A 26,650-nucleotide genomic window follows, 5' to 3' on the forward strand; every position below is an offset into this window, starting at 1 on the left:
GTGTACATATATGTATATATATGTATATGTATGTATGTGTATATGTATATGTATATGTATATGTATATGTATATGTATATGTATATGTATATGTATATGTATATATATGTATACTAGGTAAGATTGATGAAGTTATAAAATGCATCTTGAAAGGAGCCGGATAAAGATCTCTCCTGAGAGACACATCCAGAGGATGTCCAATACAGAAGTCAATGCTAGCAGCAAACCACTGATCTGAGAACAAGACCCTTGGAGGGAATTAGATGAAATATTGAAACAGTTGAAGGAGCATGCAACTCCATCAAAACAACAATGCCAACCAAACAGAGCTTCCAGGGCCTAAACCAGTACTGAAAGACTATACATGGAATAATCCAGGGCTCCAACCGCATATATAGCAGAGAATAGACTTGTTGGGGCACCAGGAGAAGGGGAAGCCCCTGGTCTTGCCAAGGTTGGACCCCCAGTGCAGGGGAATATGGGGGGGGTGGGTAAAGTGGATGTATAGGGGGAATACCTGTATGGGGGAGGGGGATGGGAGGGAATGGGGGCTTATATACAGGAAAATGGGAAGGGGAATAATGTTTGAAATGTAAGTAAAGAAATATATCTAATAAAAATTTTTAAAAAATTAAAATTTAGGAACCAAGAAGATGCCAATGCCAGTTCTAGCTATAACGTTTAGGTCCTGAAATGGAGAAGGGGAGTTAACAAAAGTGAAGACACTGACCACCTTTTGATTTTCAGGCAAGTGGCCACAAATAACTTGAGCCTTCTATATTTATACAATGACAATTGTGCTTACCCAAGCAGTGATATCATTGCTTACATTATTAAAAGAAATCATAATATCCACATTTCAAAAGCTCTATCTTTACACAAATCCCCCAATAGTTCCCCTTCCTCCTTCTCCCATTCCTTGGATCAGTCACCACCTAAACTTATTTTGCATTAAAAAGCACAATTTCAGCAAGACAAAAGAGATGTCTGGCCAGGCTTGTCCTGTAAACAGGAAGACATACTGGTCTGGTAGCAACCGTGGTTACATAGTTATGCATGGTGAGAGGCTGAATTAAACATTTGTTGGTAAACTATCTCTAGTCATTATCTCCTATCATAATTCCTTTTTTTTTATTAACTTGAGTATTTCTTATTTACATTTTGAATGTTATTCCCTTTCCCGGTTTCCGGGCAAACATCCCCCTAATCCCTCCCCCTCCCCTTCGTTATGGGTGTTCCCCTCCCCACCCATCCCCCATTGCCGCCCTCTCCCCAACAATCACGTTCACTGGGGGTTCAGTCTTAGGAGGACCAAGGGCTTCCCCTTCCACTGGTGATCTTACTAGGATATTCATTGTTACCTATGAGGTCAGAGTTCAGGGTCAGTCCATGTATAGTCTTAAGGTAGTGGCTTAGTGCCTGGAAGCTCTAGTTGCTTGGCATTGTTATTCATAAGGGGTCTCTAGCCCCTTCAAGCTCTTCCAGTTCTTTCTCTGATTCCTTCAACGGGGGTCCTATTTTCTGTTTAGTGGTTTGCTGCTGGCATTCGCCTCTGTATTTGCTGTATTCTGGCTGTGTCTCTCAGGAGAGATCTACATCCGGCTCCTGTTGGCCTGCCCTTCTTTGCTTCATCCATCTTGTCTAATTGGGTGGCTGTATATGTATGGGCCACATGTGGTGCAGGCTCTGAATGGGTGTTCCTTCTGTCTCTATTTTAATCTTTGCCTCTCTATTCCTTGCCAAGGGTATTCTTGCTCCCCCATTTAAAGAAGGACTGAAGCATTCACATTTTTATCATCCGTCTTGAGTTTCATGTGTTCTATGCATCTAGGGTAATTCAAGCATTTCATAATTCCCTTTTAATTGCAGGCAGACAAGTTCATTTTACAAAGCAGATCTTCTAGACACCTTTCTAATATATAGATCTTTGTAAGATGTAATCATTCTAAGAGCCATTTTCAAGTCTCTATCAATCCAACATTATCTCTGCATTTTCCATGTCTTTACTGATCAGATATAGCTTCTTAAAAACAGTTATGTAAGCAGGACCTACCTCTCTCCACAACTGACACAGACTTGCTCAGTGTGACTGGGTACTTCTATAAAGATATGATTATAAGTCTCAAATTCCCAGGATTTATGGTAACATCTGGAGGATTGATAGATACAAAAAGAGGTGAAGAACATTTTATCCCTTGAAAGAGTTTTGAGAAAAATGTAGAATCATCCACAGTGACTTAGCCTGTGTGACTCCAGATGGCCTCGTCCATGACTGATGAAGTGATACAATTTTGATAATGACTATATGCAGTACAATGAAGGAATGGAGAGCTTGTAGGGCATGCAAACTTGGTACTAAATAGAAAGGCCGCCAAATTTCTCTTGTCAACTGAGGAGTGGTTTAAATGAACTTGCCACAGTAGAATCCTGTCACTGAAGCACTCATATGCTATTCCTTGCAGCAGCTACATGGCCACTGCCAGAAAGAGGTAGCACCTCTGCAAAATTATTTCTGATACATGCATGAGGACGTGAGTGCAGTCTCCAGAGAACATGTAAAAAGTCATGGGACTGTGTTCCAAGCTAATCATCCTGGTGCCTGTGAAATGGAGAAGAAAGAAACCCTGTGGCTTGACAGAGCCCCAGTCTAGCTATATTGGTAATTCCATGGTCAGCTTGAGACCATGTCACAAAATCAATACAGTAGAGAGTGACTGAGAATGATACCCAGTATTGACCTTTGACCTCCTTATTCACACCTGTGGACATGCACCTGCAGACACATGTACCCCCACACAAACATGTACACACAAAGTACTGCGACCTTATAAGCAGACTCAAGCCTCTTTAGAAAGTTTCATGTCATTTTTTACCCTGCAACATCTCTCATACAGCACCCTGTTCCTTATTGTTTGCACTTTATCTTTTTTTAGTTGTAGATATATTATGCCCATTGTCTATCATAATGAATTTCATCTTTAAAAATAACCTCAGAATTATTATATTCATTCAGCCTCCTTGTCTTTAGGCACCAGAAATCATTTTTTTTAAACTTATTTTTAGAGGAGACTGGAGAGATGATGGAGAAGTTAAGAACATGTACTACTTTTGAAGAAGACTCATGTTAGATTCAAGGAACAAGATGACTCATAATCACTGGTAATTTCAGTTTCAGGGACCCAATACTCTTCCTTTTCTAGCCTCCACAGGCAACCCTACACATGCAAATACTCACACATAATTTAATAAAGACACACCCCTCACATACACACGTTTACAATTTAAATTGTTTTCTGGCCTTTTTTTTTTTTTTTACTATGACAAAGAGGGTAAAATTAGTAAATCCACTTCAAATTTCTGAAGGGGAACATTTGCCTTCTCAATAGGACACAAACCGCTCCAGATTGAGAGGCATCTAAATCCAACTTGACACAAGTGTCCATCATATACATTAATGTGCCTTTTGAATTGTCTTTTACTTTTCCATAATGGGTACTGCTTACAATTGTGTTGCTGCAGATTTGGTTTTACCACAGGCTTCTTTGATGCTCTGAGCTGTTTTGATTTAAATTTCTTCTCCTCTCTCAATTAGCTTCTCACCCTACATTGTTATTCTATCTTATCATTCATTTTATAACATCCATGCTCCATAAGTTTGAAGAAGATAACAATTGCTGCTTAAAGTGTACTTCTTTTCCTTATAGTCACTCTATTGAAAAAACATAGGCTTTTGCCTTTAATTGTTGTTTTGTTTCTTCGACACAAGCTTTTTCCTTGAGTATAATAATATTGTTTTACTCTTTTAAATTTATCCTTTCCAAGTAAGACAATAAAAAACTTGTGGGGGTGCTTTGTAAATGAATATGAGGATGATCCCTCTTGTCTATATTTTGATGTCTTCTACATTTGAAAAATGAGTGCTGATTCAGCAACTAAATCCTACACATGCAACCACTCTGGAGAGTCCAGTGGAAGTATTCCATGACTCCTGATGGATGTCAGATCCCCTTGGACTCATACACTTGACATTTTTAACTAAACCCTAAACCCAGGTTGTTGGGGTATTTTCTTTCATCCTCTACCTCATATCTCAGAAAGAATGAAGAATATCATATTGGAACAAGTTCACTTGATTCTATTTCACGATGTGACTAAGAAACCTGGAATCTCCTAGTAGTATTCCTGATTTGGTTATAAAGGAGAACATTTTGTTTTATTTCTCTAGTTACATATAGTACATTTCAGTGTAGATGCCTATTCCTCCTACCATGCAAGGAAAGGTCCCTATAAATTCAAGTGATACAAATACAAGTGGTTACACAATTCCACTGTGGAAAAATCTCTGGAATCTACATGCCCCATATTTAAGTTTTTTGATTCATCAATCTGAGTAATACATGTTCATGAGTCTGAACTTATAGTATCCAGGAGTTGTTTAGCTTATCTCTGCAAGACCAAGTTGCCTTCATATGAACTATATATGTATTCTTCTTTTAATTCTCAATATTATGTTCTGTTGCTCTGTAATACTAGGCAGAAATTCCATGTATGTAATTTTTTTCTTGCTTCAGAAATGGGAGAAACGGAACACACATATGTATAGGGATACTTTCTCTAAGTCTGGGTATGTATCAGCTTTACAGAATTCTTACCATATCTCATGTCAATCTATTTCCTTACTTTAATTTATGCATATATTTTAAGTCCTATATTATAGAATTCTCATTTTCTGATTCTTTTAGTTGAGTATTTGCACACATGTGGATGACAGAGTACAATTTATGGCATTCATTTCCTCCTTCCATTATGTATGTCCCGAGGACCAAACCAAGGTTAACTGCCTTGGCAACAAATATCTTTACCTACTGAGCTATTTCACTCTTCCTAGTATATTTCATAATTTATTGTTGCAAGCCCAATTGCTACCCCATGCCAAAAAAAGGAATGTTTTCTTGCTGGTGTGTGCTATAATATAAAGCATTTCTTTAGATTAAGTCATTGTCCTCTTTAATACCCTATTATGATACATATAATATCTGTGGGCATGCAGAAACACATATACACACATAATTTCACTGACATACACTGTCGGTGCCCAATGCCCGCACCAACACGGTACCAAGAATTGGGCAAAAGCCTGCGGGATTAAAGAAACACACACACACAGGTTATAATTAGCCATTCTTTTGTAAAATTTTTAATGATATCACTTCAATACACAAGCTTAGAGATATACACCCACAAACTCTCACCTACAAACTATATAGGAAGGTTTTTTATCAACGTGATATAAAACTAGAGATAACTTGGAAGAAGAAATCTTAACTGAGAAAAAACTCTTCATAAGATTGTCCAATGAAAAAGCCTGTGGCCACTTTCTTGATCAATAATTTTGTTGGAGGGCCCAGCTCACTGTAGCTTGTCCCACTCCTGGGTTTATTGTTCTAGCTTTTATAAAAACACAGGCTGAGCAAGCCATAAACATAGACCAATAAACAATCTTCTTCCCATGTCTTCCCATGTAACATTTCCTGCCTGCTTAATCACTGGGATATCTTCCCACCCTACCTGATGCAACTCGGATTTGTTTTAGTGATTTTGTGTTTTGGACTGATGGCTGCTAATGGGATCATAAAATAAGACTTAAGTTGAATCTTTCAACGTTCTAGAAAATGTGTAGAATAATTTTATTCTAATACCCTCATCTTTGAGACACAGGCCATCATATATGAAAGGTCAGAAAGACTCTGCCATAAATATAGGCATCCTGAAAGGTTAATTCTTTACAACCAATAGGTCCAGGTAAGAACTAGGTAGATAAATATTAGCAAGATGATTGTACATTGTAAGGTTGGTAGCCATGTTTGAAAGTGTCATATAATTGAGGGCCAGATAAAGTAGTAATTCAAAGAAAAAAGTGACAGAATGTATCACAGATAAAATATGCCCAATTCACATGAGAACAGCTTAGGAATAAGAGAATACACAAGAGTAAAGAGTAAAGAAAGAGAGACAAAAATAGACAAAAGAAAGACAGAGAGAAGTAGAGCAAGAAAGAGAAGTTGTGGTGTGTGGCATGTGTTTACGGAAGTTTTCTGGACATGGTTTTACAGATTCAGGTTCTGAGAGAACAAACTATTCACTGGGGACAACAGAAAAAGCTGGAGAATTAGAAGGATCCAGAAGATTGTAACACATTGTCCAAGTTAATGTGAGTCCAAGTAGAACAACTCATGAAGATGCCAAGAGAAACCATATTGAATCAGTCAACTTGGAAGGTTGGATTACATGGAGGCTAGAAGCTCCTAGTATTAGGTCTATAAATAGTAGAACAGAGGTAAAAAATACTCTGGCCTCAGCCTAAAGGACGTATTTGCATAGCTTGGGGAAGACTCTTACCTCATCACTTTTTCTAAGAAAAGAAAAGTGACATTCACTTAGAAAGACATACAGACACAGACACACATACACAGAGACACAGAAACACACAAACATACAAACATAGAGCGGTGTGGGGAGGGAGGGAAGAAGAGACGGAGGGAAGAAGGGAGAATGCTTGCAATCAACCATTGAGCTGAGAACAAGGTTCCAAAAAGAGGAGTTAGAGAAAGAACTGAAGTAGTTGAAGGGGTTTGCCACCCCATAAGAAGAACAATATCAACCAACCAACCCCCTGCCCTTGATCTTCCATGGACTAAACAACCATCCCAAGAATACACAAGGATGAGCCTATGGCTCCATCTGCATATGAAGCAGAGGATATCCTTTTCAGGCACCAATGGGAGCAAATGCCCTTGGTCCTGTCAAGGCTTGATGCCCCAGTGTAGGGAACTGTCAGAATGGGCAGGTTGGAAGGAGTGAGTGGGTGAGTGAGGAACTGCCCTCAGAACAGGAGGCATGAGGGGAAATAATAGCCGGTTTCTAGAGGGCAAATGAGGAAAGGGGATAATATTTAAAATGTGAATTAAAAAAAATCCCCTCCCCCATTGAAAGAAAAAGAAAGAGAAATAGAGAAAGAAAAAGAAAAACAAATGGGGGTACATAACTAAACAGATGGCGACTGGCGATGCGGCGGCGTTATTCCCATGATAGTCAAGCATCTTCTGTGGAAACCAAAGTCTTTGGGTTCTGGGGGGAGTATGGTTGCAAAGCTGAAACTTAGCGAAATTGACGGAAGGGCACCACCACGAGTGGAGCCTGCAGCTTAATTTGACTCAACACGGGAAACCTCACCCGGCCCGGACACAGACAGGATTGACAGATTGATAGCTCTTTCTCGATTCCGTGGGTGGTGGTGCATGGCCGTTCTTAGATGGTGGAGCGATATGTCTGGTTAATTCAGATAACGAACTAGACTCTGGCATGCTAACTAGTTACGCGACCCCCTGAGCGGTCGGCGTCCCCCAACTTCTTAGAGGGACAAGTGGCGTTCAGCCACCCGAGATTGAGCAATAACAGGTCTGTGATGTCCTTAGATGTCCGGGGCTGCACGAGCGCCACACTGACTGGCTCAGCGTGTGCCTACCCTACAAAGGCAGGCGCGGGTAACCCATTGAACCTCATTTGTGATGGAGATCGGGGATTGCAATTATTCCCCATGAACGAGGAATTCCCAGTAAGTGCCGGTCATAAGCTTGCGTTGATTAAGTCCCTGCCCTTTGTACACCACCCTTCGCTACTACCGATTGGATGGTAAACCACTAAACCACTAAGCCACCTCACTAAACCAAGGCCTGATCGGCCCATGGCCCTGTTGGAGGGCTGAGAAGAAGGTCGAACTTGACTATCTAGAGGAAGTAAAGTCATAACAAGGTTTCTGTAGGTGAACCGGTGGAAGGATCATTAACGGAGAAGGCCGAGGGGTGTCTGGTCCTTTCTCGGGCCTGTGTGAGTACCTCCTCTCACCGGGAGGCGCGTCCCAGTGTCCGGGTCGCATTCGTGGCTTGTGCCGCGGCCGGCCGGCCAAGTGAGCATTTCGGGAAAGGCGGGGGTCGTTATGGAGCGGTGCGGGGAGGGTGTCAGGTCTGGTCGGTCGAGGGACCTCCTCCATTCTCTCTCCCTCGCTCTTCTGCCTACGTCCTTGCCTCCGTGCGCCCACCTCCGCCTCCACCACTGCTCCCTCTGCGGCCAGCACCTCCCTTGCCCGCTGGCCAGTCAAGGCCCTCGGCGTACCAAGGTCATTCTGCCTCTTTCTGGACTGGCTCCCTGATCTCATCTCATGTGCACCCGGAGGGGAGGCATTAAGCGGTGGCCGGGACCCGCTCCCTCTCCTCAGGGCACCTGCCGCCGCCGCTCCGCCACAGCTCTCCCGCTCTGATGGTGCCGGGTGGCTCTGTCGCGTGCAGGGGGTGCCTGTGCCACGGGTGGGCTCTTGCAGCCCGCCCCGCCTTCTGGGGCTCGCGTGTCTGCCCCGCTCCTGTCCGGGTACCTAGCTGTCCTGTTCTGGCGTGGAAGTTTAAAGACCCCCGGTGGGGGGGGGGTTCGCCCTACCACCCGTCGGTGGTCCGCAGGAGGGCTTCCCATTTCCTCCCTCCACCTGGTGCTCCCTGAGACTCAGCGGGCCCTCTCCAGCCGCCGGCTCTTCCAGAGGCGGCGGTCGGGGGGCCGTGTCGCGAGCCCCCTCTGGGTGCCCGTGGGGTCGCGGCCCGAGCACCCGACTTGCCCGCCCATTGGCTGGCCGCCGCCGGGTGCTGGGTTCGCGGCGTCCCATGTCCCGTGTGTCCCGCCTTTCCGTTCCCGACCCTGTCTTATTTTTCTTTTCACATGTATCCTTTAGTTTCCCGCTGGCCGGCCTGAGGTGGAGCCGCCTCGCCGTTGGCCCCTCTCTTCCCGTGCAGCAGGGACAGGCAGGGGAGCTGGTGCCGTTTTTAGCACCCATACGAATCCGCTCACACCCCAGATACTGATATGACTCTTAGCGGTGGATCACTTGGCTCGTGCGTCGATGAAGAACGCAGCTAGCTGCGAGAATTAATGTGAATTGAAGGACACATTGATCATGGACACTAGGAACGCACTTGAGGCCCTGGGTTCCTCCCGGGGCTACACCTGTCTGAGAGGTGCTTGAGGATCAATCGCTGCCACCCCCACCTGAGCTTTCGTGGCCTGGGGGTGGGGGGGCGCCGTGCGGCTGGGACTCTGCTCGCAGGCCCTCTCCCCTCGGCCCTCCATCTCCCGAAGTTCAGACGTGGGCGGCGTCCGGCGGTCGTCCACGCCCGGTGGGTCTGCGTGGGCCTCGATCTCCCCGTCCACCAGCGCCGCGGGCCGGCCACCCTTCTCGTGGCTCATTCCTGCTCGCTCTGCCGCTCCCGCTCCCGTCCTCGCCCGCTCTCCCCACCGTGGGGACACATCGGCGTGGGCCGGTCGGGTGCCTGGGCGCGAGAGGGGCTGTTTCACCCGAGACGGTCATCGCGCCTCCGGTCTGGTGGGAGGCGGGCCCAGCCCACTGGGTCTGTGCATCCGCTGCCGCCACGCTCCCGCCAGTGCGCGCAGAGAGAACAACCGGCGAGGGTCGGACTGGGGGTGGGGGGATACCGCACCCGCCAGGGCCGTTCTCAGGTACCTCTCCTCACCCCCTCCCTCTTGTGGGGGCGGTCCGCTCGGGCGCCAGCTGGCGTGACGCTGCGGCGTCCGTGCGCTGACGTGACTTGTCCCCGGGATGTGGGAGCTGGCCGGGGTAGAGAGGTCGCAGGCCCTCCTTTCCTCCTTCCCCTCTCGACCGCGACCTCAGATCAGACGTGGCGACCCACTGAATTTAAGCATATTAGTCAGCAGAGGAAAAGAAACTAACCAGGATTCCCTCAGTAATGGCGAGTGAACAGGGAAGAGACCAGAGCCAAATCTCCGCCACGTGACGTGGCGCGTGAAATGTGGCGTACGGAAGACCCACTCCCCGGCGCCACTCATGGGGGGCCCAAGTCCTTCTGATCCAGGCCCAGCCCTTAGACGGTGTGAGGCCGTTAGCGGGCCCAGGCACCCCAGGCCCGGATCTTCCCGGAGTCGGGTTGCTTGGGAATGCAGCCCAAAGCGGGTGGTAAACTCCATTTAAGACTAAATACCGGCACGAGACCAATAGCCAACAAGTACAGTAAGGGAAAGTTGAAAAGAACTTTGAAGAGAGAGTTCTAGAGGGCATGAAACTGTTAAGAGGTAAATGGGTGTGGTCAGCGCAGTCCGCCCAGAGGATTCAACCCAGAGGCACGCGTTTGGCTGTGCGGTTGATCCCGGCGGATCTTTCCCAGTCCCCGTTCCTCCTGACCTCTCCACCCACGCGTTTTTCTCCCCCCTCCAAGCGTCCCGCCGTCGCTGTCCCCCTTCCTCCCAACAGGGGTGTCGACGGGCGCTCAGGCGGCGGGCACGGGAGCGCAGGTGCGGCCGGGGGTGGGGCCTTTTATTTTATTTCGTGTGTGTATCACATAACCACAGAGGTGGTTCCCCTTTTCTTAACCTCGATAGCCCAACTGGGACAGAAGTGCAAACTCTCATCTCCCTATCTTGGAGTGGAGTGGTTGGATACAGGGAGATGGAACATTTGCAGTTAGTAAAGTTCTGCTGTCGGTTTTTTTTCCTTTCCTTTTTGGATAGATATCGGGAGCTTTTTTTTTATGTTTGTTTGTTTGTTTGTTTGTTTTTTAAAGTACAAATTTTGTTTTCTGTGCAACATTCTGATCATAGTTTCCCATCGCAAAGCTCTTTTAATTTTGTATCTCCAAACCTAGAATTCGTATAATTCTCCTTTCAGGAGCAGTTTAACAAATTATGAGGAAGAGAGAGAGAGAGAGAGAGAGAGAGAGAGAGAGAGAGAGAGAGAGAGAGAGAGAGAGAGAGATCTGTTTTTCTCCCTCCTCTAGTTTTTCATACTAGTGATTTCATCTTCCTCTGTCTCTGGTCCTGGTGGCTGTACTGCTGGTTTGGGGGAATTGGGATAGGGATAGGAAGAAAAAAGTCTTGAATGCTGATTTTAAAGCTCTCTCTCTAAAGCGTGCTCTCTCTCTCTCTCCCTCCCTCCCTCTCCCTCTCTCTCTCTCTCTCTCTCTCTACACACACACACACACACACACACACACACACACACACACACAAACACACACACACTTCCTAGGATGAAAGAAAAAAATGAAAAGGAAGGCACCCATGGTGATGCATGACTTTGATCTTGAAAGGAGAATTATACGAATTCTACGTTTGGAAATACAAAATTAAAAGAATAAACCCCAAAAGGCCACAGATACAAAATTAAAGGAATAAACCCCAAAAGGCCACAGACCGAGGGCTAAGCCCTACAGCCAGGACTAGCAGGCCATAAAGATAAAGCAGCACAGGAAACACTGTCCAGGCAGAACTGGCAAGCCATAAAGATAAGGAAAAGGAATGCAGGAACCAGCCTGAGTTAATGGGAATGATCCATGGGACGTCTGGCAGGAAGACATCTCCCCCCAGCTCACTCAGGGCCATATTTCAACTAGGTGTCCTCCAGACCCTGATAAGCCCCTGACTTCTAACACGTACTCTTTCTGCTTTGTTCTCACTGCTATGTTTGAATGAGCCAATTGTATGTAACCATGCCAAAACCCCCTAGCCTTCTCTATATAACCCTCTGACTTTTGAGTTTCGTGGTCGACACCTCTGTCTCCTGCACGGGATACATGTCGGCCCGGAGATCTCTGTAATAGGTCTCCGTAATAAACCTCGCCTTTGCTTGTTACATCCAAAATGGTCTCTCTGTGTCTGGGGTCCGCGATTTCCCGCGACTTTAGAAAGGGTCTCTCTTCGGGGATCGTTCAATCTCACTTTGGTCTCAGCACTGGAGAGGAAGATAGGAAGGCCTATCTAGATGCAATGTGAAGAAGGCCTATGTCAGATTAGTTAATGGCTAGGGAACTGTTACCTGGCTAGACTGCCATTTTGTTGCAGTTACTAATATTATAAGGACACTTTCTCATTGGTTGTTTCTGCTGTTACTGCTGGAATTCATTACATATTCTGTTAAGTTCTTCTGTGTGATAACACACTCAGAAACCAAACACTGTAGAAGTCTGTCTAACTGCTTTCTTTGTTGTCTAGTTACCCGCAATAATCTTGGACCTGAACCGAACACCCAGCAGCATTTCCCGCAGCCACCCATGTATAAACTTTTATAAGCTGGACCACCAACACTAGAGCGACAGTGCAGACAGAGACTATTTGGTACCGGACTTCCATTTTGAGTTTTTGTTTGTGTTCTTGTTTTTTCTCCTGTCCTGTCCTGTTCTGTCCTGTCCATCCTGTCTCTCTGTCTGTCCATCCTGTCTCTCTGTCTCTCTGACTGTCTGTCTGTAAATCCACATATGTAGTTCTTTCCACATCTTATATTTCAAAACAAATAATGCTTGTTGTGCTTCTCATTTCATTCAAGGGTACTATTCTCTAGAACAGAGGAGCCCCCTTACATTTCTCCACAGGTAGTGATGATTGGAGTGTTCAGTGCGACTAAGCAGGAATTATATGGTTGCTGCCATTATGCTTGATCTTACCCAAGGTAGGGTTGTGGGGCATGGTTGCCAAGATGGCGAACAACAGACAGTGATTGAAGAGATGGAACAATAACCTACAAATCTCCCTCTCTGTCACTGTTTCTCTGTTACTCTCTGTCTCTCTCCCTCCTTCCCTCCCTCCTCTCTCAGACCTGAATGAACATTGGAACTAAAGTAAATGTACAGTGAAAAGAAACCAGGTGTGGTGCTACATGTCTTTTATTGCATCACTTGAGAGGTGGATGTGGGTAGAACCCCGTGAGCAGGCTGCAGACCTGATCCAGGTACTGATTTCCAGGGCTCATGTGCAAAGACCCCTGACTCAACTAAAGAAATGAAGAGGAAATTAAAGAAACAGATACAATTAACTTGGAATAAACCAAACAAACTAAGGAAAAGGAAAGGCAGTATTGGGGTGGACTGGCTTACAGAGGAGGGGCAAACATTTATTTGCCAGTGCCTACACAGTTGAACATACACACACACACACACAAACACACACACACACACACACACTCACACACACACACACACACACACACACACAGAGAGAGAGAGAGAGAGAGAGAGCGATCAATCTGTTAATCTGTTTGTCTCCCTCCCCTAGTTTTTCAGACAGGGTTTCTCTCTGTAGACTGGTTGCTCAGAGGGCAAAGCTGCTGGCTGTTAAAGGTCTAGGTAAAACATGAAGGCCTGAGAGAACTGTTAAGGCCTAGATGCCCTGTGAAGGAGGCCTACATCATGTATACATATATACACACATATTCATATATATGAATATGTATATGAATGTGTATACATTCAGGTATCCTTTATTTAATTAGCTTATTTTGAATATAATTTCCATGCTAATCAAAAAGAGGAAATTTTCTTTGGCATCGGATTCTTCTAGAACAAAAAATGGATATAAATAACCACATATTCAGATGTTATGTCTAATATTGAGAAGATATTCCCAGATATGGTGTTAATCCATCATAGTCCATGTGTGAAAACAAAACAGACTTAGTAAGAATTTTGACAAATGGATTTTAAGAACATATAGGATTATTAAGAGCAGTGGTAACATTTTTAACTTGATATTTTATATATTTACAATGCAAATGTTATTCCCTTGCCCAGTTACCCACTCTCCCACACCCCACCCCCTGCTTCCATGAGGATGATTTTCCTCCCATCCACCCATTTGCACCTCAATAGCATGCCTTTCCCCTACACTGGAGAAAGGAACATTCACAGGACCAAGGACTTCTCCTTCTATTGATGCCAGACAATGCCATCCTCTGCTCCATATGCAACTGAAGCATTAGGCTTTTACATGAGTACTATTTGGTTAGTAGTTTAATCCCTAGGAGCACTGGTTAGTCTAGCTGGTTGATATTGTTGTTCTTCCTATGGGTTTGCAAACCCTTTCAGCTGTTCCTTCCCTCCTTCATTGGAGTTCCATGGAGTCCGATGGTTAGCTTCAAGCATGCTTGTCTATATCAGTGAGGTTCTGGCAGAGTTTCTCAGGAGACATCCACATCAAGCTCCCATCAGTAAGGACTTCTTGGCATCAGCAAATACTAACTAGGTTTGGTGGCTGCATATGTGATAGATCCCCAGATGGGGCAGCATCTACATGGCCTTTCCTTAAGTCTCTGCTCCACTGTGTCCCTATATTCCCCTCCCTCTTGAGTATTTTGTTCCCCCTTCTAGGAAGGACTGAAGTGTCCACATTTTGTTCTTCATCCTTCTTGAGCATCATATGGTCTATGAATTGTATCTTGGGTATTCCAAGCTTTGGACTAGTATCTACAAACTGGGTTAATTCACTCAGGATGATATTTCCTAGTTCCATCCATTTGCCTAGGAATTTCATGAAGTCATTGTTTTTAAAAGCTGAGTAGTACTTCATTGTGCAAATATGCCACATTTTCTGTATCCATTCCTCTGTTGAAGGGCATCTGGGTTCCAGCTTCTGGCTGGAGGGCCTTTGCACTAGAACTCTTCCAGTCTAATGTCTCTCTCTCTCAGACATGCTCAAAAGTTTTTGTCCTGGGTGATTCTAGAATTCCATAAATCTGGATATAGTATTTTGTGTAAAATTACAAAAGCATTTCAATTTAATTAAAATAAAGGAAAAGTTAAAACTATGGATAAACTCTCTTCCAGCTTAATCTTTTCTTGGTTATTATCAGTATCTAAGATACATGCTGGGTGACAACAGCAAATAAAGAATTACCCTGCAGTCCCTTAACCATTTTCTATGTATCTGTGGTGTTGTGTGTTGTAAGAATGTTGGTGGATGTGAGTGTGTGGTACATGCCTGTAACTGTGTGGCTTTACCCATCTGTGCATGTGTTTTTGGAGTTTTGAGAAAGATTTCAAGCGTCTTCCTTAGTGGTGTTCACTGTTCTTGACATACGTTCTCTTGTTGAACTAGAAATTTAGTGTGGGATTGGAGAACTGGTCAGTGAGCCCTCAGGTAATAGTTATGTGTAGCTATCCCATATGCCTGGCATTATGTACACATGCTGAATATTCACACCAGGTCCATATATTTCTAACCACTGAGCAATTTCCCAGTCCTAGAGTTGTGAATGTTTGCTTAAGATTTGATAACAGATCTTAATTGTTTTCTGTTTTTGCTTTTGTTTGTAATTTTCCATAGATAACTCTGCAGGTGGGTATTATAAAACACACCTGAATAGACCAGAAAATAAAAATAGGAGTAGATGCATTACAAGCATTTCTATAAAACCGTATTTTTCATACTTACCTTTTGAAGCACAGTTGATATTTCTGGGTTTGCCTGTTATATAAACAGCATAGTTTAATATAAGGACAGTTTAGACTCTTTAAATAGAAAAGGAATAAGAGAGATACATCTCTTGAAATAGTATAGAGAATTTGATACTTTATCACATGAGAATTAAAACTGAGCCACATAGCCTTCAGCAGAGGAAATGAGGGAGAAGTGTGTATATACCTTTTGCAGCACAGTCTCAGGAATAAAACAAACAGGGACATTTAAATAAATATATAGCAGTGTTTAAGACTTCATTTCTCTTCCAATATTTGCAATTACATAGTCAAACATTATATCTTGGAGTCATAGATGACTGTGCTATAAGGATTGCACGATGAGTATGGCATAGTGGCAGTATAATAAAATAAATGATAGGAAAAGCAGAGCAGTCACCCCATTAGGATTCATATGAATTGCATTTCCTCCCTGCTGGGAATTAAGCAACAATGGGTGAAACTGTACAAGTACCTCTGTAGTAATTTGGTGTCTTGGTGTTATGTCCCGAGGATATACAGCTGGAGCACATGGTGTTCAATTTATTTTTAGTTTGTCTGATTTAAAATGTGATTGCTGTTAGTAAACATTTTTGTGAAGATTGCTTGAAATTTATTTGCACTTTATTAGAAATTGTAGAATCATATTTATAATTTGCAGTCCTGGGGGTACTGGTGGTTGTACATAGGGAACAACTAAGTCAGCAAATGATTAAGTCAGACAATGCTGATGAAAAGAACATGGGATACCACAGTTACAGCTGCCTAAGAACTGATAACCACAACCTAAGAGAAGAGTCTCTTCCCTCAACCTTGACTCCTTTAAGACATTGGCTTCAGCATCAGACAGGCCTTGACAAGTTTCATCCTGGGTAAGGGCATAGAACTAGTGTTCCAGTTATTCTTTTGTCCAGGTTTTTCAGACAGCCTTGGGCAGTCCTGGCTCCCCACATTGATAGTATTCATAAGACTTTCCAGCTGGATGTGACTTTTGAATTTTCTTTCATAAGCAGGGAAGTGTTAGATCACAGTCCTGTCTAACTGGCTGCTTTCCTCAAACCTGCCATCCCCTTTGTAACCTCTCAATATAATTGATAAGCAACATATTCTGTGGCCTTGTAGTCTCTCTGTCCCTTGCATCTGATTCCCAGGCCCCAAAAACCTTTAATGGTAACTCTTCCTCCACCTATTTCCTTTCTGTGATTCATCTATTAGTCTAGATCACAAGGTATATATCCTACCCAAAAAAATCATATGATTCTGGAAAGGGTGGCGCAGATCTTCCTGGTTGCTACCCCCGCAGAGAACTCGTAGGCAGCACCCCACAAGCAGACTTGAGCCTCGGGACCACAAGTAAGACAAACCTTCATACCCCAAGTGACCTACCTAGTGAACTCAGGACACAGGCCCACAGGAACAGCTGAAGACCTGTAGATAAGAAAAACTACACGCCCGAAAGCAGAACACTCTGTTCCCATAACTGGCTGAAAGAAAACAGGAAAACAGGTCTACAGCGCCCCTGACACACAGGCTTATAGGACAGTCTAGCCACTCTCAGAAATAGAAGAAGAAAGTAACACTAGAGATAATCTGATGGTGAGAGGCAAACGCAGGAATCCAAGCAAGAGAAACCAAGACTACATGGCATCATCGGAGCCCAATTCTCTCACCAAAGCAAACATGGAATATCCAAACACACCAGAAAAGCAAGATCTAGATTCAAAATCATATTTGATCATGATGCTGGAGGACTTCAAGAAAGACGTGAAGAACTCCCTTAGAGAAACACAGGAAAACATAAATAAACAAGTAGAAGCCTACAGAGAGGAATCACAAAAATCCCTGAAAGAATTCCAGGAAATCACAATCAAACAGTTGAAGGAATTAAAAATGTAAATAGAAGCAATCAAGAAAGAACACATGGAAACAACCCTGGATATAGAAAACCAAAAGAAGAGACAAGGAGCCGTAGATACGAGCTTCACCAACAGAATACAAGAGATAGAAGAGAGAATCTCAGGAGCAGAAGATTCCATAGAAATCATCGACTCAACTGTCAAAGATAATGAAATTGGAAAAAGCTACTGGTTCAAAACATACAGGAAATACAGGACTCAATGAGAAGATCAAACCTAAGGATAATAGGTATAGAAGAGAGTGAAGACTCCCAGCTCAAAGGACCAGTAAATATCTTCAACAAAATCATAGAAGAAAACTTCCCTAACCTAAAGAAAGAGATACCCATAAGCATACAAGAAGCCTACAGAACTCCAAATAGATTGGACCAGAAAAGAAACTCCTCCCGTCACATAATAGTAAAAAGACCAAATGCACAAAATAAAGAAAGAATATTAAAAGCAGTAAGGGAGAAACGTCAAGTAACATATAAAGGCAGACTTATCAGAATCACACCAGACTTTTCCCCAGAGACTATGAAAGCCGGAAGATCCTGGACAGATGTCATACAGACCCTAAGAGAACACAAATGCCAGCCCAGGTTACTGTATCCTGCTAAACTCTCAATTAACATAGATGGAGAAACCAAGATATTCCATGACAAAACCAAATTTACACAATATCATTCTGTAAATCCAGCACTAAAAAGGATAATAAATGGTAAAGCCCAACATAAGGAGGCAAGCTCTACCCTAGAAGAAGCAAGTAACTAATCATCTTGGCAACAAAACAAAGAGAAGAAAAGCACACAAACATAACCTCACATCCAAATATGAATGTAACAGGAAGCAATAATCTACTCAACGATAACCTGGTCAAGGAAGAAATAAAGAAAGAAATTAAAGACATATAAGGACAGCCCTGGGATACAACGGGGTGGTGGATGGAAGTAAGGATCTGGAAAGAGCTTTGCGATGGGAAACTATGATCAGAATGTTGCACAGAAAACAAAATTTGTACTTTAAAAACAAACAAACAAACAAACAAACAAACAAAAGCTCCCGATATCTATCCAAAAAGGAAAGGAAAAAAAACCGACAGCAGAACATTACTAACGGCAAATGTTCCATCTCCCTGTATGCAACCACTCCACTCCGAGACAGGGAGATGATAGTTTGCAATTCTGTCCCAGTTGGGCTATCGAGGTTAAGAAAAGGTGACCACCTCTGTGGTTATGTGATATATACACAAAATAAAATAAAAGGAGTGGGGCTGGAGAGATGGCTCAGCAGTTAAGAGCACTGGACTGCTCTTAGACTGCTCCAGAGGTCATGAGTTCAATTCCCAGCAACCACATGGTGGCTCACAACCATCTGTAAAGAGATCTGATACCCTCTTCTGGTGTATCTGGAGACAGCTACAGTGTACTTATATATAATAAATGAAATAAAATAAATAAATAAAAGGAGCGGATAGACGTGCCTGGCATTTTAAGATGCTCAATTTCTTTGCCAGCTTCTTTTTGTTTCATTCTTTTAAAGGTTTATTTATTTATTTTCATTTATATGAGTACACTAAAGCCCTTTTCGTATACACACGGCAGTAGAGTACATGGGATATCCCTTTGGAGAGGGTTGTTTCTGTGGCATGGAACTCAGGACCTCTGGAAGAGCAGAGCGGTGAGTGCTCTTAACCTCGGAGCCATCTCTCCAGCCCTTCAACAAGCTTTATTTAACTACACATTAAACATGAATCAGAAACGCCAAATCCTGTAAATATGGTCCAGATTCAGCCTTACTTAGAAATCCAGAGCTGGCAGGGCGAGGCTGGGAGTGAAAAAGGGAGTCTTCCTCTTTCCCTGAGGGTGTGCTATCAATTCCATTACCATTTCCAAACAGCTGGGTGTGAGTCTAACTAAGGTTTTCTTCAGTCATTTGCCATGAGCCAGAGCACTGAAAGGACAGCGAGGGATCAGACATTCACACTGAAATCATCACTCACTGATTTCAGGCAGAAAACTTGCCCCCCCTAAAGAGGCACCGCCTGGCTCAGCGCTGAAGCAAAGTGTGCTAGGGCAGCAGCAGTATTTCCCGGACAGTCCTTCAGGGACATGCACATTCTCCAGCCCCACCCCACCCCACCCGCTCTCAGCTAGCTCCTGTCCACCCCTACCCCTTCCCCCACATACAGGGAGGAGGCCTTGTGTGTGTGGAGGGGGGAGATGGAAGTATCTCTTGAGAGAGGGTTCGGGTCTCCCAAACAAATAAATAACTAGAATCTTCATTTATTTACTTTATTTCATCGGACATACCGTGTCAGAGGGAAAAGGAACAGGGAAACTAGGCCAACTGGTAGAGCTCCTTTCATTTTGTTTCAAAAAGGAAAAGCCAAAGAAACAACACTCCCTGGTGTTCCTGAAAGGAACATAATGGGAAAAGTTGAAACATCGGCTCGCCACTTAATACTTTGGCTTTTAATAAAAGAGCCAACAGATCTACCTCCTATTTGGTAAAAAAGAGAATAAAAAACCACAACAACGTTCTTTCAGCCAACTTCCCTTTAAACCTCTGTTAAACAGGAAGACTGTTTTTTTAAACATCATTTTAAATATTTAAATATGTATTTGTGTGTGTGTGTGTGTGTGTGTGTGTGTCTGTCTGTCTGTCTGTCTGTCAGTGTCTTCTGTATGGAGAGGATGTGCTGTAACACTCGGGATGGGGTGGTGTGGGGCCCACGGGTGATGCCGCACCGCCCCCCCAGTCACCTTCCCCGTAGGGCCTTCCCAGGGGTCCCGTAGCCGGTTTCCGTGCACTGCCACGGTGGAAGGGCGCCTGGCTGCAGCCAGTCACTGAACGGGGGGGGGGGGGGGGGAATGGGGAGGGAGCGGTCACCCACCAGCCCCACCCCCGGCCGCACCTGCGCTCCCGTGCCCGCCGCCTGAGCGCCCGTCGACACCCCTGTTGGGAGGAAGGGGGACAGCGACGGCGGGACGCTTGGAGGGGGGAGAAAAACGCGTGGGTGGAGAGGTCGGGAGGAACGGGGACTGGGAAAGATCCGCCGGGATCAACCGCACAGCCAAACGCGTGCCTCTGGGTTGAATCCTCTGGGCGGACTGCGCTGACCACACCCATTTACCTCTTAACAGTTTCATGCCCTCTAGAACTCTCTCTTCAATGTTCTTTTCAACTTTCCCTTAATGTACTTGTTGGCTATTGGTCTCGTGCCGGTATTTAGTCTTAAATGGAGTTTACCACCCGCTTTGGGCTGCATTCCCAAGCAACCCGACTCCGGGAAGATCCGGGCCCGGGGTGCCTGGGCCCGCTAACGGCCTCACACCGTCCAAGGGCTGGGCCTGGATCAGAAGGACTTGGGCCCCCCACGAGTGGCGCCGGGGAGTGGGTCTTCCGTACGCCACATTTCACGCGCCACGTCACGTGGCAGAGATTTGGCTCTGGTCTCTTCCCTGTTCACTCGCCATTACTGAGGGAATCCTGGTTAGTTTCTTTTCCTCTGCTGACTAATATGCTTAAATTCAGTGGGTCGCCACGTCTGATCTGAGGTCGCGGTCGAGAGGGGAAGGAGGAAAGGAGGGCCTGCGACCTCTCTACCCCGGCCAGCTCCCACATCCCGGGGACAAGTCACGTCAGCGCACGGACGCCGCAGCGTCACGCCAGCTGGCGCCCGAGCGGACCGCCCCCACAAGAGGGAGGGGGTGAGGAGAGGTACCTGAGAACGGCCCTGGCGGGTGCGGTATCCCCCCACCCCCAGTCCGACCCTCGCCGGTTGTTCTCTCTGCGCGCACTGGCGGGAGCGTGGCGGCAGCGGATGCACAGACCCAGTGGGCTGGGCCCGCCTCCCACCAGACCGGAGGCGCAATGACCGTCTCGGGTGAAACAGCCCCTCTCGCGCCCAGGCACCCGACCGGCCCACGCCGATGTGTCCCCACGGTGGGGAGAGCGGGCGAGGACAGGAGCGGGAGCGGCAGAGCGAGCAGGAATGAGCCACGAGAAGGGTGGCCGGCCCGCGGCGCTGGTGGACGGGGAGATCGAGGCCCACGCAGACCCACCGGGCGTGGACGACCGCCGGACGCCGCCCACGTCTGAACTTCGGGAGATGGAGGGCCGAGGGGAGAGGGCCTGCGAGCAGAGTCCCAGCCGCACGGCGCCCCCCCACCCCCAGGCCACGAAAGCTCAGGTGGGGGTGGCAGCGATTGATCCTCAAGCACCTCTCAGACAGGTGTAGCCCCGGGAGGAACCCAGGGCCTCAAGTGCGTTCCTAGTGTCCATGATCAATGTGTCCTTCAATTCACATTAATTCTCGCAGCTAGCTGCGTTCTTCATCGACGCACGAGCCAAGTGATCCACCGCTAAGAGTCATATCAGTATCTGGGGTGTGAGCGGATTCGTATGGGTGCTAAAAACGGCACCAGCTCCCCTGCCTGTCCCTGCTGCACGGGAAGAGAGGGGCCAACGGCGAGGCGGCTCCACCTCAGGCCGGCCAGCGGGAAACTAAAGGATACATGTGAAAAGAAAAATAAGACAGGGTCGGGAACAGAAAGGCGGGACACACGGGACAAGGGACGCCGCGAACCCAGCACCCGGCGGCGGCCAGCCAATGGGCGGGCAAGTCGGGTGCTCGGGCCGGGACCCCACGGGCACCCAGAGGGGGCTCGCGACACGGCCCCCCGACCGCCGCCTCTGGAAGAGCCGGCGGCTGGAGAGGGCCCGCTGAGTCTCAGGGAGCACCAGGTGGAGGGAGGAAATGGGAAGCCCTCCTGCGGACCACCGACGGGTGGTAGGGCGAACCCCCCCCCAACCGGGGGTCTTTAAACTTCCACGCCAGAACAGGACAGCTAGGTACCCGGACAGGAGCGGGGCAGACACGCGAGCCCCAGAAGGCGGGGCGGGCTGCAAGAGCCCACCCGTGGCACAGGCACCCCCTGCACGGGACAGAGCCACCCGGCACCATCAGAGCGGGAGAGCTGTGGCGGAGCGGCGGCGGCAGGTGCCCTGAGGAGAGGGAGCGGGTCCCGGCCACCGCTTAATGCCTCCCCTCCGGGTGCACATGAGATGAGATCAGGGAGCCAGTCCAGAAAGAGGCAGAATGACCTTGGTACGCCGAGGGCCTTGACTGGCCAGCGGGCAAGGGAGGTGCTGGCCGCAGAGGCAGCAGTGGTGGAGGCGGAGGTGGGCGCACGGAGGCAAGGACGTAGGCAGACGAGCGAGGGAGAGAGAATGGAGGAGGTCCCTCGACCGACCAGACCTGACACCCTCCCCGCACCGCTCCATAACGACCCCCGCCTTTCCCGAAATGCTCACTTGGCCGGCCGGCCGCGGCACAAGCCACGAATGCGACCCGGACACTGGGACGCGCCTCCCGGTGAGAGGAGGTACTCACACAGGCCCGAGAAAGGACCAGACACCCCTCGGCCTTCTCCGTTAATGATCCTTCCACCGGTTCACCTACAGAAACCTTGTTATGACTTTACTTCCTCTAGATAGTCAAGTTCGACCTTCTTCTCAGCCCTCCGACAGGGCCATGGGCCGATCAGGCCTTGGTTTAGTGAGGTGGCTTAGTGGTTTAGTGGTTTACCATCCAATCGGTAGTAGCGAAGGGTGGTGTACAAAGGGCAGGGACTTAATCAACGCAAGCTTATGACCGGCACTTACTGGGAATTCCTCGTTCATGGGGAATAATTGCAATCCCCGATCTCCATCACAAATGAGGTTCAATGGGTTACCCGCGCCTGCCTTTGTAGGGTAGGCACACGCTGAGCCAGTCAGTGTGGCGCTCGTGCAGCCCCGGACATCTAAGGACATCACAGACCTGTTATTGCTCAATCTCGGGTGGCTGAACGCCACTTGTCCCTCTAAGAAGTTGGGGGACGCCGACCGCTCAGGGGGTCGCGTAACTAGTTAGCATGCCAGAGTCTAGTTCGTTATCTGAATTAACCAGACATATCGCTCCACCATCTAAGAACGGCCATGCACCACCACCCACGGAATCGAGAAAGAGCTATCAATCTGTCAATCCTGTCTGTGTCCGGGCCGGGTGAGGTTTCCCGTGTTGAGTCAAATTAAGCTGCAGGCTCCACTCGTGGTGGTGCCCTTCCGTCAATTTCGCTAAGTTTCAGCTTTGCAACCATACTCCCCCCAGAACCCAAAGACTTTGGTTTCCACAGAAGATGCTTGACTATCATGGGAATAACGCCGCCGCATCGCCAGTCGCCATCTGTTTAGTTATGTACCCCCATTTGTTTTTCTTTTTCTTTCTCTATTTCTCTTTCTTTTTCTTTCAATGGGGGAGGGGATTTTTTTTAATTCACATTTTAAATATTATCCCCTTTCCTCATTTGCCCTCTAGAAACCGGCTATTATTTCCCCTCATGCCTCCTGTTCTGAGGGCAGTTCCTCACTCACCCACTCACTCCTTCCAACCTGCCCATTCTGACAGTTCCCTACACTGGGGCATCAAGCCTTGACAGGACCAAGGGCATTTGCTCCCATTGGTGCCTGAAAAGGATATCCTCTGCTTCATATGCAGATGGAGCCATAGGCTCATCCTTGTGTATTCTTGGGATGGTTGTTTAGTCCATGGAAGATCAAGGGCAGGGGGTTGGTTGGTTGATATTGTTCTTCTTATGGGGTGGCAAACCCCTTCAACTACTTCAGTTCTTTCTCTAACTCCTCTTTTTGGAACCTTGTTCTCAGCTCAATGGTTGATTGCAAGCATTCTCCCTTCTTCCCTCCATCTCTTCTTCCCTCCCTCCCCACACCGCTCTATGTTTGTATGTTTGTGTGTTTCTGTGTCTCTGTGTATGTGTGTCTGTGTCTGTATGTCTTTCTAAGTGAATGTCACTTTTCTTTTCTTAGAAAAAGTGATGAGGTAAGAGTCTTCCCCAAGCTATGCAAATACGTCCTTTAGGCTGAGGCCAGAGTATTTTTTACCTCTGTTCTACTATTTATAGACCTAATACTAGGAGCTTCTAGCCTCCATGTAATCCAACCTTCCAAGTTGACTGATTCAATATGGTTTCTCTTGGCATCTTCATGAGTTGTTCTACTTGGACTCACATTAACTTGGACAATGTGTTACAATCTTCTGGATCCTTCTAATTCTCCAGCTTTTTCTGTTGTCCCCAGTGAATAGTTTGTTCTCTCAGAACCTGAATCTGTAAAACCATGTCCAGAAAACTTCCGTAAACACATGCCACACACCACAACTTCTCTTTCTTGCTCTACTTCTCTCTGTCTTTCTTTTGTCTATTTTTGTCTCTCTTTCTTTACTCTTTACTCTTGTGTATTCTCTTATTCCTAAGCTGTTCTCATGTGAATTGGGCATATTTTATCTGTGATACATTCTGTCACTTTTTTCTTTGAATTACTACTTTATCTGGCCCTCAATTATATGACACTTTCAAACATGGCTACCAACCTTACAATGTACAATCATCTTGCTAATATTTATCTACCTAGTTCTTACCTGGACCTATTGGTTGTAAAGAATTAACCTTTCAGGATGCCTATATTTATGGCAGAGTCTTTCTGACCTTTCATATATGATGGCCTGTGTCTCAAAGATGAGGGTATTAGAATAAAATTATTCTACACATTTTCTAGAACGTTGAAAGATTCAACTTAAGTCTTATTTTATGATCCCATTAGCAGCCATCAGTCCAAAACACAAAATCACTAAAACAAATCCGAGTTGCATCAGGTAGGGTGGGAAGATATCCCAGTGATTAAGCAGGCAGGAAATGTTACATGGGAAGACATGGGAAGAAGATTGTTTATTGGTCTATGTTTATGGCTTGCTCAGCCTGTGTTTTTATAAAAGCTAGAACAATAAACCCAGGAGTGGGACAAGCTACAGTGAGCTGGGCCCTCCAACAAAACTATTGATCAAGAAAGTGGCCACAGGCTTTTTCATTGGACAATCTTATGAAGAGTTTTTTCTCAGTTAAGATTTCTTCTTCCAAGTTATCTCTAGTTTTATATCACGTTGATAAAAAACCTTCCTATATAGTTTGTAGGTGAGAGTTTGTGGGTGTATATCTCTAAGCTTGTGTATTGAAGTGATATCATTAAAAATTTTACAAAAGAATGGCTAATTATAACCTGTGTGTGTGTGTTTCTTTAATCCCGCAGGCTTTTGCCCAATTCTTGGTACCGTGTCGGTGCGGGCATTGGGCACCGACAGTGTATGTCAGTGAAATTATGTGTGTATATGTGTTTCTGCATGCCCACAGATATTATATGTATCATAATAGGGTATTAAAGAGGACAATGACTTAATCTAAAGAAATGCTTTATATTATAGCACACACCAGCAAGAAAACATTCCTTTTTTGGCATGGGGTAGCAATTGGGCTTGCAACAATAAATTATGAAATATACTAGGAAGAGTGAAATAGCTCAGTAGGTAAAGATATTTGTTGCCAAGGCAGTTAACCTTGGTTTGGTCCTCGGGACATACATAATGGAAGGAGGAAATGAATGCCATAAATTGTACTCTGTCATCCACATGTGTGCAAATACTCAACTAAAAGAATCAGAAAATGAGAATTCTATAATATAGGACTTAAAATATATGCATAAATTAAAGTAAGGAAATAGATTGACATGAGATATGGTAAGAATTCTGTAAAGCTGATACATACCCAGACTTAGAGAAAGTATCCCTATACATATGTGTGTTCCGTTTCTCCCATTTCTGAAGCAAGAAAAAAATTACATACATGGAATTTCTGCCTAGTATTACAGAGCAACAGAACATAATATTGAGAATTAAAAGAAGAATACATATATAGTTCATATGAAGGCAACTTGGTCTTGCAGAGATAAGCTAAACAACTCCTGGATACTATAAGTTCAGACTCATGAACATGTATTACTCAGATTGATGAATCAAAAAACTTAAATATGGGGCATGTAGATTCCAGAGATTTTTCCACAGTGGAATTGTGTAACCACTTGTATTTGTATCACTTGAATTTATAGGGACCTTTCCTTGCATGGTAGGAGGAATAGGCATCTACACTGAAATGTACTATATGTAACTAGAGAAATAAAACAAAATGTTCTCCTTTATAACCAAATCAGGAATACTACTAGGAGATTCCAGGTTTCTTAGTCACATCGTGAAATAGAATCAAGTGAACTTGTTCCAATATGATATTCTTCATTCTTTCTGAGATATGAGGTAGAGGATGAAAGAAAATACCCCAACAACCTGGGTTTAGGGTTTAGTTAAAAATGTCAAGTGTATGAGTCCAAGGGGATCTGACATCCATCAGGAGTCATGGAATACTTCCACTGGACTCTCCAGAGTGGTTGCATGTGTAGGATTTAGTTGCTGAATCAGCACTCATTTTTCAAATGTAGAAGACATCAAAATATAGACAAGAGGGATCATCCTCATATTCATTTACAAAGCACCCCCACAAGTTTTTTATTGTC

General features: G+C 45.6%; 2 long non-coding RNA genes and 2 other non-coding genes across 4 annotated transcripts; 2 read left to right on the top strand and 2 right to left on the bottom strand.

Moving 5' to 3' along the window:
* Positions 1-5,181: 5,181 nt before the first annotated feature.
* Positions 5,182-23,147, bottom strand: LOC134486048 (uncharacterized). Its single transcript, XR_010064720.1, has 2 exons — positions 23,019-23,147; positions 5,182-7,460 (listed from the first exon to the last, which is right to left on the bottom strand). It is a non-coding gene; the product is annotated as an uncharacterized LOC134486048 (long non-coding RNA).
* Positions 7,330-25,295, top strand: LOC134486046 (uncharacterized). Its single transcript, XR_010064718.1, has 2 exons — positions 7,330-7,458; positions 23,017-25,295. It is a non-coding gene; the product is annotated as an uncharacterized LOC134486046 (long non-coding RNA).
* LOC120101968 (5.8S ribosomal RNA) lies at positions 8,910-9,062 on the top strand. The gene has a single exon (XR_005503019.1). It is a non-coding gene; the product is annotated as a 5.8S ribosomal RNA (ribosomal RNA).
* Positions 21,415-21,567, bottom strand: LOC120101979 (5.8S ribosomal RNA). The gene has a single exon (XR_005503025.1). It is a non-coding gene; the product is annotated as a 5.8S ribosomal RNA (ribosomal RNA).
* Positions 25,296-26,650: the final 1,355 nt, after the last annotated feature.

The sequence above is a fragment of the Rattus norvegicus genome, chromosome 3 (genome assembly GCF_036323735.1).
Source record: "Rattus norvegicus strain BN/NHsdMcwi chromosome 3, GRCr8, whole genome shotgun sequence".
NCBI lineage: Eukaryota > Metazoa > Chordata > Mammalia > Rodentia > Muridae > Rattus > Rattus norvegicus.